The sequence below is a fragment of the Urocitellus parryii genome, chromosome 10 (assembly GCF_045843805.1).
Source record: "Urocitellus parryii isolate mUroPar1 chromosome 10, mUroPar1.hap1, whole genome shotgun sequence".
Taxonomy (NCBI): Eukaryota; Metazoa; Chordata; class Mammalia; order Rodentia; family Sciuridae; genus Urocitellus; species Urocitellus parryii.
In genome coordinates this window covers 104,000,519-104,013,631 of record NC_135540.1, presented here as the reverse complement: position 1 = coordinate 104,013,631, position 13,113 = coordinate 104,000,519, and the positions used below count along the sequence as shown (strand labels likewise).

The 13,113-nt window shown below is 34.5% G+C and overlaps 1 protein-coding gene across 5 annotated transcripts in view; it reads right to left on the bottom strand.

Annotated features, from left to right (window-relative positions):
* The window catches only part of Clock (clock circadian regulator), a 119,964-nt gene that overhangs the window by 78,291 nt on the left and 28,560 nt on the right, over positions 1-13,113 (bottom strand). For all 5 annotated transcript variants that reach the window (XM_026386463.2, XM_026386467.2, XM_026386456.2 and 2 more), the window contains one exon: positions 268-355. The gene's annotated coding sequence lies outside the window, so the exon portion shown is untranslated. The remainder of the gene's footprint in view (positions 1-267; positions 356-13,113) is intronic.

Here is a 13,113-nt window from a genome sequence, read left to right as displayed (position 1 = left end):
AAATAAAAATTTAAAAAACATACTCTACTGTTATATATATACCTAAAAAGAACAAATAAAAATTAAGTAATATCTGAACAGAACTACACCTAACATCCATACCATAAACTACAAATGTTTTTTGATAAGTTAACATAAAAAGACAAATTTTTAAACAAACCCTTTCTAAAAGTAGTGTATGAGAATATTCATGGATTATTTTATTTATTTATTTTTTTACTGGAAAAATGTCATTCAGTGATGCATTATAAGATGCACCTCCTTTACCTTTTGTACTTTGGGGATCTTTTGAACTGATTCTTCAGAAAACTATAAGTTCAAGGATTTCTTCTATATGACCATCAGCCTCAAAATTCTGTTTAAACAAGAAAAAAAAAGGTCAGATTTATTCAAATTATATAGATTGTTTTCATGAAAAGGGTTTTAAATAGTTTTAAACACAACAAAGTTAAAACTGTTTAAAAAAATGCAAAAAAATTTTCAAGTTCTACAAATTATTTCTAAAAGGAAAAAAACCTTAAAATCATGAATAAATAAATCATTTCAAATTCCAGAATAGAAGTTAAAAGACAAAATGTATTAATGAATAGACAATATAAATGGACACAATTTGTGACATCCATAAGTTAAACATAGTTTTTGTATGCAATATAAGTTATTAGCTTAAGATAGATCATTATGCTTTTAAAAGCCCCATGATAATCATAAAATATTGATAGTACACAAAAAAATGAGAATGAAAGTATAACAATACCAAAAAAAATCAATAAAATGCAAAGGAAGACAGCTCAAAGGAAAAGAGGGACAAGAGAGTCCTCCCTGTCAGTAATAAGCTCTTCCCTATCAGTAACCACTTTTAATCTAAGGACACACATATACAGAAAGAGAAAGGATGGAACGAGATATTCCAGTCAAATAGAAACCAAAAGAAAGCATAAGTGGCTGACTTAAGTAATACAAAACAGACTTCAACTGAAAACTTTCACAACACACATAGTAGGACAATAAAACAGGCAAACTCCAGTACCAGCTACTTGGGAGGCTCAGGCAAGAGGATAGCAAGTTCAAGATCAGCCTGGGCAACTTAATGAGACCCTATCTCCCCACCCCGCCAAAAAAAAGCTAGTCATGTGGCTCTCTGTTAGTTTGGCTCAGTGGTAAAGTGTCCCTGGTTTCAATCCCTAGTGCCACAAATAAGCAATTTTTAATAATAAAGAAGAACTAATGCCAATGTTACTCAAATTATTCCATGAACTAGAAAGAGAGGGCACTTTCAACTTCATTTTATGAAGCCAGCATCATCCTAATAACTCAAACAAACAAGGTCATGACAAGGAAAGCAAACTAAATGAATAATATCCCTGGTGAACACAGATGCAAAAAATCCTTATTAAAATGTTAGCAAATTGTCAAAAATACATTAAGAAGGTCATACCTCATGATTATGTAGGATTTATTCTGGAGATACAAGGATGGTTCAACATATGCCAATCAATAAATATAATTCATCATATAAACTCATGGGGGGAAAAAATCACAGATCATCTTGACAAGATACAGAAAAGGCCTTTTAGAAAAATCAGTACCCAAGCCTGATAAAAACACTGAAGAAACTAGGCATAGAAGGAACTTATCTCAACATCATAAAGACTTACATATGACAAAGCCAATATCATACTAAATGGGGAAAAACTGAAATAATTTCCTTCAAATAAGAACATCCATTCTCACCACTCCTATTCAATATAGTTCCTAAAATTTTAGAGCAATTGAGCAAGGAAAGAAATAGGAAAGAAAGTCAAATTATCCCTGTTTGCAGATGGTATAATCCTATACTTAGAAGTTCCCAAAAGCTCCACCAGAAGACTACTAGAACTGATAAACAAATTTAGCAAAAATAGTAGGATACAATATCTACATCCAGAGCCAGGCACAGTGGCACATGCCTGTAATCCCAGCGGCTTCAGAAGCTAAAACAGGAGGATCTTGAGTTCAAAGCCAGCCTCAACAATGGCAAGGCGCTAAGCAACTAACTCAGTGTGACCCTGTCTCTAAATAAAATACAAAATAGGGCTGAGGATGTGGCTCAGTGCTTCAACCTGAGTTCAATCCAAAAAAAAAAAAAAAACAAAAAACAGACCCACATCCAAAAAATTGATAGGTTTTCTTCATACTAATAATGAATCCACACTGAAAAAGAAATCAAGAAAACAACTCCAATCATAACAGGTTCAAAAAGGAATTTTTTTACATTGTCTCTAACCAAGGAGGTGAAAGACCACTATAATGAAAATTATAAAGCACTTAAGAAAGAAGAAAACACTAGAAGATAAAAGGTCCATCCATGTTCTTGCATATGCAGAATTAATGTTATTGAAATAGTCATATTACCAAAGCATCTACTGATTCAATCCAATCCCCACTTATCAAAATACCAATGATATTCTTCAGAGAAAAAGAAAAAATGGTCCTAGTGATAGCCTTTTTAACAAATGGTGCTAGAGAACTGGGCATCCACAAGTAGAAGATGAAACTAGATTAGTATCTTTTACCCTGCACCAAAATCAACCCAAAGTATATCAAAGACCTAGAAATTAAGAGCAAAAAATTGCTAACTGCTAGAAGAAAACATAGGGTCAACATTCCAACCTACAGGCATAGGTAATGACTTCCTCAATAGGACTCCTAAAACTCAGGGACTATATGTAGAATTAACGTAATGCATCAAACTTAAAAGCTTTTACAGAGGAAAGGGAACAAAGTACAAAGAGAGCCTACAGAAAGGGAGAAAATCTTAACTAGCTACGCTTCTCACAGAGGATTAATATCCAGAATATATAAGAACTCAAAAAATGAAAACAAAAAAATAAAAAACCCAATCAATAAATGAGCAAATGAACTGAATGACACATCTCAAAAAGTACAATGACTGTTTGCTTTCCCACAACTTAGATCAACATGCCCTGGAGTAGGGAGGCTTCCTGATTCCTGTTGCAACGTATGAATTATTTTCCTTTCTCCTCTCTCTAATGGCCAACAAATATATGAAAAAATTTGTTCAACATGTTTAGCAATTAGGGAAAGCAAATCAAAATTACAGTGAGATTTCATCTCACTCCAGTAAGAATGGCAAACATGAAGAATACAAATAAATACTAAATACTGAGAGGATGTGGGGATAAGAATACACCTATGTACTGTTGGTGGGACTGTAAACGGGGACAACCACTATGGAAATCAGTAAGAAGGTTTCTCAAAAGACTGGGAATGGGACCACCATATGACCCAGCTATACCACTCTTCGGTATTTATCCAAAAGAACTTAAAGCAGCATACAATAGTGATATATGTATACCCATGCTTACAGCAGCACAATTCACAATACCCAAGTGATGGAATACACCTAGGTGTTTGTCAACAGATGAATGGATAAAGACAATGTGGCATATATACAGACTGTGGAGTTTTATTCAGCATAAAGAAGAATGCAATTAGGTCATCTACAGGAAAATAGATGGAACTGGAGATCATCATGTTAAGTGAAATTAAGCCAGACTCAGAAAACCAAGGGTTGTATGTCTCCTCTCAAATGTGGAAGCTAGGAAGAATAAAAGGAAGAAAAAAAAAGTAGGGGAAATCTCATGAAAATAGAAGGGAGATGGAACAGAGGAAGTTGAGAAGGGGAAGGGAGGGTAGGAGTGAAATGGGAGGTGCTTAAGAATGAAACGGACCAAATTATACTGTTATAATGTGTGCACTTACACATCTATAGCAATGAATTCCACTATTATATATAATCACAATGCACCAATATAAAAGAAAAATAATAAAATGAAATCATATCAGAATAATTTTTAAAAAGGTTAAAGATCGTGAGATGTGGAGATTATCCTGAATTATCCAGGTGGGTCCTATGTATCACATGAGAGTTAAAACTTAAAAAACTTTCCTGGCTGTAGTCAGAGATACCAGATAGAGGAAGGGTCAAAAGATGTAAATGCTGGCTTTAAAGATGGAGGAAGGTAGCCACAAAGCTTAGGAAAGTGAGCAGCTTACAAATAAGAAAGAGGAATGCCAACAACTGTTGGAATTCTGAGCTGTAGAACTGTAAATATGAATTGTTGTAGGCCATCAAGTGTGTGGTAATTTGTATGGCAGAAAGAGAAAATTAAGGCCTAAAATCTGTGTCTGCTCTTAATAAATCTGCCTTTCATAGACCTCTCCCCCTTAGACATTTGCAATAATTTGCCTAAAACAAATCCTGTTGTGCTCTATATTCTTTTTATATCAATTACCAGAAGTCTAAGACTTCCAGGTCATTCCTCCATACACTCTGTATATCCCCCACTCCACTGATGCCTGTTCCCTTCCTTCCCCATTTCTAAAATCATTTCTCTATGTCCTCTGAAACTTAGAGTATATCATCAAAATGTCCTGTTTCCTCAATAATGTTCCTCATTTTTATAACACCAAATGAAACCTCAGTCTTCTCTAAGGATTCTGCTCTATTTAGAGAGCTTTGAAATAATGACTATTTGCTTTTCCACAACTCAGATTCAACATGCCTTGGAGTAGGGAAGCTTCCTTATTCCTATTGTCATGTATGAATTATTTTCCTTTCTCCTCTCTCTAAAATCCCAGCTTTGAATCTACTATCCCCTTCTTCTTGTAGCTATTCACAAATTCCCAGGACAAGTCCTCTCATTCCCTAAAGAGTATTACCCTTCTCAATTTTCAACGAATATAAAATAATTCAGTTCCCTGAACTCTTGTGCAACAATTTTGTGCTCTTCCTATCTCCCACTCACTCCACTATTATTCTGGAAGTCACCATTACCAATAATGATCCACCCTGCCCGCCTATATTCTCTATGTCAAGTACCTTATCCCTTTCTCTTATAAGCTAGGATAACGTGATCCCTGAGGCAAGCAGACAAAAACATACCTTTTTTTAAAAAAGGCAACATAGCTCTAATTTGTTTATGTTAAGGTGGAGGCAGCAGAGGAGAGCAGGAGAAAGAGAAAGAGGGAGAGGAGGAGAAAGAGGAGGAGGAGGAGGAAAGGAAGGAGAAGAAAGAGAAAGAAGAAAATTGTCCCAGCTCACAAATTTTTGCCTGCCCTTCAGTTTCACATCCTAGTAAAGACCCAAAGGAGCAAGGTAAGTTACTGGAGATTGTCAGGAAAATCAAACACAGTGGCAGTCTATGATTGGTCAAGTTGTTCAACAACCTCTATCAGAAATGCTTCATTCTTGTTCATATTTGTCTAAGCTCTGTTCTTTCTTTTTTGCTAGAGTTCTTTCCACATTTATCATGTAGACAAGACATTTTAGGAGCTATTTATGACTACGACTCAAATATAGCTCAAGTAGTGCTAACAATAAAAACTTAGGGATCCCAATTTACAGTATTCACAACATGTGCACACAACACAAAATGAGGAACTTTTTGAACTGAAACCAAGGTTTCTGAAGATTGTTTTGCCACATCACAGAATACCAAAATTCCTTTCTAGCTTTAATCTATGTCTTCAGTTTCATCCCCCATTCTATCCTCACGGTACACCCATACTTCCTATTCTCCAGCTACACTAGACTTCTTACCATTCCTGTGAAATAGAAAACAAACATCCTTGGGTAACTAAAGATCTGCCCATCAATGCCCAAGATACTATCAGCACAAATGTCTTTTTCATATAATAAACTAGAATTATCTTCACAGAAAATCAAACTGTCATGTAAACCAGGATTCAATTAATTGCTATAAAAACTTTATGGTGTATGCTATTTGTAAAAACCTAAACAGAGCTACCAACTACTGATCTCCTATGCCTGCTGTGACAGATGACAACAAACTTAAAAAAAATTTTTTTTTGTTTTGTTTTAGTCCATTATCTCACAGTTCAATGAATTGGAGTCACTTGGCTAAAATTAGGGTATGAGCAGGACTGCATTCTTTTCTGGAAGCTCTAACAGAGAAATAGTTTACTTGCCTTTTTAAGCTTCAAGAGACTGCCCACATATCTCTTCTGCCTCCCTCTTGCCTTATGACTTAAAAGACCCTTGTGACTACACTGAGCCAACACACATAATTCAGGACAATCTCAGTTCAAGGTTAGTTGATTAGCAATCTTTAATTGTTTCTTGCCATGTAACTTATCAAGTCACAGATTCTGGGAATCAGAATAGAGACATCTTTGAAGGGTCTTATTATGTCTACTATGTAACACGAATCAAGAAGTCTTTCTTTGGAAGAAAGTAGAATTAATCAGACATAACTTTCCTATGCTTATATATGAATACACAACCAGTTTAACTCCACATCATGTACAACCATAAGAATGGGATCAAAATTGTAATGGGTTGCACTCCATGTACATATAAAATGTCAAAATACACCCTACTGTCATGTATATCCAAAAACAACAAATTAAAAAAAAATAAGAAAAGCAAAATCAAATATTTTGAAGCAAAGAAACATTAAAGAATAATTTGATCTATTAATAGTTAAATTATTCCTTAACTTCTGAACTATTCCTTTCATGTTTCTTCAAGGAAATTATTTTTTAAAAAAAAGTAGATGATGATTTCGGCTGCTGAGTTCAACTGCAACTAAAAATCTAACTTTATTGTTATTATATGATAGCAAGAGACTATGAATGTGCCAAATGGGAAAATTTGTTAATATCTAAATGAAAATAAGAACATATTTTTCCTTTTGGAAAACCATTTAACTGCTATATGATATTTTAAAATTGACATGATTTCTAAACCTCAAATAGACTTCCAAACAAGATGAAATAAATCCCAGAATTTGTGAAACAGTTTATTGTTTTAAAAAGCCAAATGTGTACAAATTTCCAAAATAGGTCTCCAGAAAAAGAAACAAGTAAACTGTATCAACCTGAAAGCAGCACAGAATTTTATTAGTGTCATAAATCTTCGAGGAACTTGTTAGGAAATTTGAGCAAGTATTATTATACAACTACTGGGCTTAGAACTTTCTCATCAGATAATTAATAACATGCAACTAATAAATTTAACATCAACATGTTGACATATATACTCTATCATGAGATCACTAGAGCCACTTAAAATGCTACTAAAAATATATCTGTTATCATGGTCAAGAGTATTCCTCAAACTTTTTGTAGTGTAATCACCTCATAAAAAAGTCAGTTGTTTTGACTCATTAAAATAGACATAAACTGCCAAGGCATTTGTGTGCGGTGAAGTGGGCCAAGCAAGTTTACAACCATCTGAAAATGAGTTAAAATAAGCATCCTGAACCACACATTCAGAAAACAACAACCATAAATCATTTATTCTTCACTAAAGTAATCATTATTTCTAAGCCTGTGTTAAAGATAAATTTGTTCTCTTTAAACTATAAGATGTTACAATCTGATTTACACGTTATCCATTTCTACTTATCTCTGTCCCTATATACTTTCAAGGCTTTCAAAGAAAAACACACATGGGTATATTTAGTCCCACAGATGATTATTATTTTAATCCACTAGTTGATCATCTGGTCCCTACCCATGAAATGATGAGGTCTGAGATAGGGTTGGGCCAAGACGCTTTCTGAATCTGTGGAGTGGCAAGGTAGATGGGCTCCAATTACACAGACAGATCTCTGCAGCACATAAGGAATATGAGGCTATGAGGCTGTGTAGATGGAGGATGCTAATTCACCAGCCAGAGGCTTGGGACCCGGTTTCACAGAGTGCAGTACGGACTTAATAAGTACTACAGAAGAAACATGCTCTTTCTTTATACAGAAGATGTAAGACTTGATGATATTTCTTTTTTTTTTGATGATATTTCTTCTGATTTATCTTCAAGTTCACTTTCTTCCTCTGTCCTCTCCATTCTGTGATAAGCCAATGCAGTAAATTATATTTCAAATACTATATTTTTCCGTTCTGAAATTTCTATTTAATTCCTTCATCTAATAGTTTCTTTTTCTGGACTGAGGATTTTACTCAGGGGTGCTCTAGCATTAGGTTACAACCCCAGCCCTTTCTATTTTGAGACAGTGTCTCACTGAGTTACCCAGTATGGCCTTAAATTTGCAATACTTCTGCTTCAGCTTCCTGGGTAGCTGGGATTATAGGCATGTACCACAACACCCAGCTTCATTTCTATTTTTCATAGGGAAAATCTGGAGTCTTAGAAGCAAATCCTACAAATTTATGATCTGTCTTTCTATTCATTTTAAGTACTTACTCTTACCTCATGAGCAGGAGCTACTACAGAATTACCTTTTTCTGATAATTCATCTTTTGTATCACGTCAAAGGGTCAAAGGTGACATCTGTTTATTGTCTTTTTTTTTTCCCCCAGTAAGAAATGGTCAGATTTTCCTGCTTGTATGTCAAGCAATTTTGGATTATATTCTAGACATTCTGAATATTAGGCTACAAGATTCTAGGTTCTAATAACATCCTCTGGAGAATTTTTAAGTTTAGACCGCAAGTTCTGTTTTGCCTTCTGTAGGTGGTGGAACCAAAGTCAACTAAATTTTCAAAGCCTGTACCTTACTATTTGGATTCATCCTCTGCCTGCATCACTCAAGGACAAGTCTGCAGTATGTGCAAGGGCTTAAATCATAGTTCGTACTCTAAGTCTTGGTTATGTTTCTCTGGTTCTGTTCTGTGCATGTACAGCTTGGATGTACAGCTCTGTGGGCTCAGACACACAATTTAGGGCTCACTTCTTGAAATTTCCAAATCATGCCCTGGCTTTCAGGGGCATCTTCTTGATTCCTTTGGCCAGAGATGGTTTCTCTTGAGAGTTTTAAGAGCTGGTGTCACCATGGCAATGAAACTTGACAAGTGGAGATGGTCTGAGGGCAAATGGGGAGAGAAAAGAAGAAGGCTACTTTTCCTTGTCCTCTGGCTAGAAATAAGGGTTTTCTCTTGGAGTTCTTGTTAATAGCTCCATCCCATGTGTAGTGCTACAATCCAACAAACTGTTCTGTTAAAGCTAGGTCATATAAAGAAAAAAAATTATAAGCTCACTACTACATAAGCTAATCTTCTAATTTTCTCTTCCCTTCCGAAACTGTCTGCTATTGTTTACTTTTCAGAGTCTTTAGATACTTGGTTTTTGTATTCTATTCAGAGCTTTTAGTTTTAATCAAAGAGATTCTTAATATATTTTATTCTATCCATTATATTTTACCCATTTCTCAACAAATTTTCATCTAACAGCTTTATGAGTCTGACTGTTTATCATCTAGATTCATTACTATATTAAGAGTTGCACTATGGTGAGTTTCTTTTATTCGCCAGATTTTTTTGTGGGAAGGGGAGGGTAGTATTAGGGATTGGGGATTGAATGCAGGAATGATTTACCACTGAGCTACATCCCCAGCCTTTTTAAAAAATAATAATAAAGTTTTATAGTGCATTATAGTCATGCATAATACTTGGGTTCATTTTGACATAACCATGCATACACGGAATTTAATTTGTCCATTTCAGTCCCCAGTATCTCCTCTTTCCCTTCCCCTATTCCCCTTCCTCTACTCTACTGGCCTTACATTAATTAATTAATTTATTCATTCATTCATTCATAGCTTTACTGAGGTAAAACTGACATAAAATAAAATGCACAGACTTGAAGTATGTAATTTGATCAGTTTTGACATGTTACATTCATTCATTCATTTAACTGGTGTTTCATGCATATACAAAAAGAATTCACTACTGTATATTTACATAGTGTAATTTTGTCAAATTCATTCTACATTTCCTCCTCTTTCCCTTCCCTTCACCCTCCCCCTCTATCCTTAAAAAATCTGACCATTTTTCCTTTACTTCATTGTAGCTCTCACATGAGAGAAAACACTTGACCCTTGATTTTCTGAGTCTAGCTTATTTCACTTGGCATGATGTTCTCCAGTTCCATTAATTTACCAGCAAATGCCATAACTTCATTCTTCTTTATGTTTAAGTAAAACTCAACTGTGTACACATAGCACATTTTCTTAATCCATTCATCTACTGAGAAGCACCTGGGCTGGTTTCATAACTTGGCTATTGTTAATTATCTCAGTCCTTTTTATTTTTTATTTTGGGGCAGGGTCTTGCTAAGTTGTCTGAGCTGGCCTTGAATTTGCAATCCTCCTGCCTCCTCTCAAGTTGCTGAGATTACAGACATGTACTACTATGCCCTGAAACTCCAGCTATTAAAAAATTAAGCTGTAATTCTTCTACAAATAAAACTTTCCTATTTGGTAATCCTGGGATATAATCTACACAGAAAAAGAACAACAAATGGTCGAAGGGTTTTTGCTTTAATTTACCAATTGTTTTCAAAATAATTATTTGGTGCCTATGAGGTATTTTTTAAAGATTTATTGTGAATTCTTGGGTTCTTAAATATTTGTGTATTTCAATCAACTACAGTTGTTGTTGTTATTATTATTTTGCTATATCATTCTTGCTAGTCTTGAAGCCATGGACTCAAGCAATCCTTCCACCTCAGACTCCCAAGTATCTGGGACTACAGGTATGTATCCTCATGTCCAGCCCATTACACTTTTTAAAAACTATTATGGGGAATCCCAAAATACACAGAGTAAAAAGAATAATATGATTAATCCCATATATCCAACACTCATTTTCAACAGTTATAAACTCATGGCTAACCTTGTTTCCTCTATTCTGCCCCTTCCCCTTTCTTGCCACTCCTTTGGATTATCAGAAGCAAATCAAGAAAAACCATATCATTTTATCTATAAATGGTCTAGTGTGTATTTATAAATTACAAATATTTTTAAAAATATAACCATAGTATCATTATCAGACCTTAAAAAGTTAACAAAAGATATTTAAGACATCTATACATAAACAATAAAAGCATTCTGAGTAAAATTATTAAAAGTCCTAAATACATGGCAGTATACACTCTGGCTAGTGTATTGGAAATTTCAATACTGAAAAATGTTCAATATATCCAAATTGATCCACAGATTCTATACTAAGCTAGTCAAAATTCTAGCAAGCTATTGGGTTGTTTGTCTTTTTGTTTTTGAGCCAGGGGGCTGCAGGGGAAGGGTAACAGGTGGAGAGATACTGAGGCTGAGTGCAAATTTTTCATTGAAATTCAAGGTCCTAGTAGAACTAAGACATTTTTTTTAAAAAAAAATATTTTTTAGTTGTACATGGACACAGTATTTTTTAAAATTTATTTATTTATTTTCCTCACATGTGGGAGGCAAGCGCTTTACCACTGAGCCACACCCCAGCCACAGAACTAAGATGATTTTGAAGAACAAAACTAGATCATTTAAACTACCAGATACTGAGATGTATTGAAAATTACAATAATAAAAAGAGCATGGCACTGTTACAAAAGCAGACAAAGAGACCAGTAGAACAGAAGTCCAAAAATAAATTCATGAATAAAAATCCACCTGAATTATAACAAACATGCTATTTCATTTCACTAGGAAAAGGCTAGTCTTCAATAAAGATCACTGGAAGTAGCCAATATTACACAATATATAGAAAACAAGAGTGCCTATATTATAACAAAACTTTGTTCACAAATACTAAAATCACAATCTCACCTGACTTTCATGTAACACAAATTAGTATTCTTTGAGATTTTTTTCACCCATTTAAAAATGAAAACATTACTCTTAACTCATGCATCATTCAAAAATAAGTAGCAGGTTGTATTTGATAGTGTATGGATCCCTGATGGAGACTCATTTATAAACTTGGAGCTATAGCAGGTAACTGGCCCTTCTTTACCTCAGTTGCCTGATACTTAATTTCTAAGTCTTATTTAGCTTTTCAGTCATTTGCAAATCATCTTTTATCTCAGAAGAAAAGCTATGATTTTAATTTTTGAGCAATAACTAAGAAATTTCAGAAATTACTAAAATGAAGGTACTTTCCATCTGGATCTTAATTATTTTGCCAGTGAATAACTTTTTCATTCCTCATAAGAATTGAAATTCTAGGGCTGCAGTTGTAGCTCACTTGGTAGAATTCTTGCTTGCCTAGCATGTGTGAGGCACTGGGTTTGAACTTCAGCACCACATAAAAATTAAAAAATAAAGGTATTGTGTCCATCTACTATAAAAAATATTTTTAAAAAAGAATTGAAATTCTCGGGCTGGGGATGTGGCTCAAGTGGTATCGAGCTTGCCTGGCATGCATGCGGCCCGTGTTCAATCCTCAGCATCACATACAAAGAAAGATGTTGTGTCTGCCGAGAACTAAAAAATAAATATTAAAAAAATTCTCTCTATCTCTATCTCTCTCTCTTAAAAAAAAAAAGAATTGAAATTCTAAAGATAAATAAAAGTTACCAAAGTAAATAGCTGATTATGCCCAAAATATTTTTATAATTCCTTGGCTTGTATGATCACCAGGATACTGCAAATCACTCTACCATGATTAAGAAGAGAAGTGGGAAAAAAAATGATGGCATACCTCTAAGCCAAAATGAAGAATGAAGGTATCTAGTGAAACTCACCAAGTTCTAAAGATTGATCTAGAAGAACTGCAGAATTTTCCAAAGCTATCTTATGACAAAAATCGGCTTCTGAGTTTTAGAGTTTTACAGAAAAAATAACAACTTTATAAACAAGGGCAATTGCTGAAATCATGCTAACCAACTTCTATGTTACATTTTCTCCAATAATTTTTTTCATCCATGTAAAAAACATTTATGGGGAACCTGCTGCATACCAAGAATTAGGGATGCAGCAATGAACACATCAGATCACTAGGGGAAATCAGTCTCTAGAGCAACTGGAAATGGGAAGGAAAGCTTGATGGACCACAATAATGTAAAGGGAAATCATAACAAAGATACAAACCAATCTTCTAGGAAATGGTTAGGAATGATCTCCTAAAGGAAGGGCATTTAATGCTAGCATTAGTATGATCTACAAAAAAAGAACAGGGGTGGTAGAAAAGAAAATTTTGTTCATAGGGAACAGCATGTTCAAAAGGACAGACATAGGAGAGAATATGACATTTGTATTAAGTCCAACTCATCATGCAACATTCTCATGTTATGACACACACCTGTAATCCCAGCAGCCCAGGAGGCTGAGGCAGGAGGATCACAAATTCAAATCCAGCC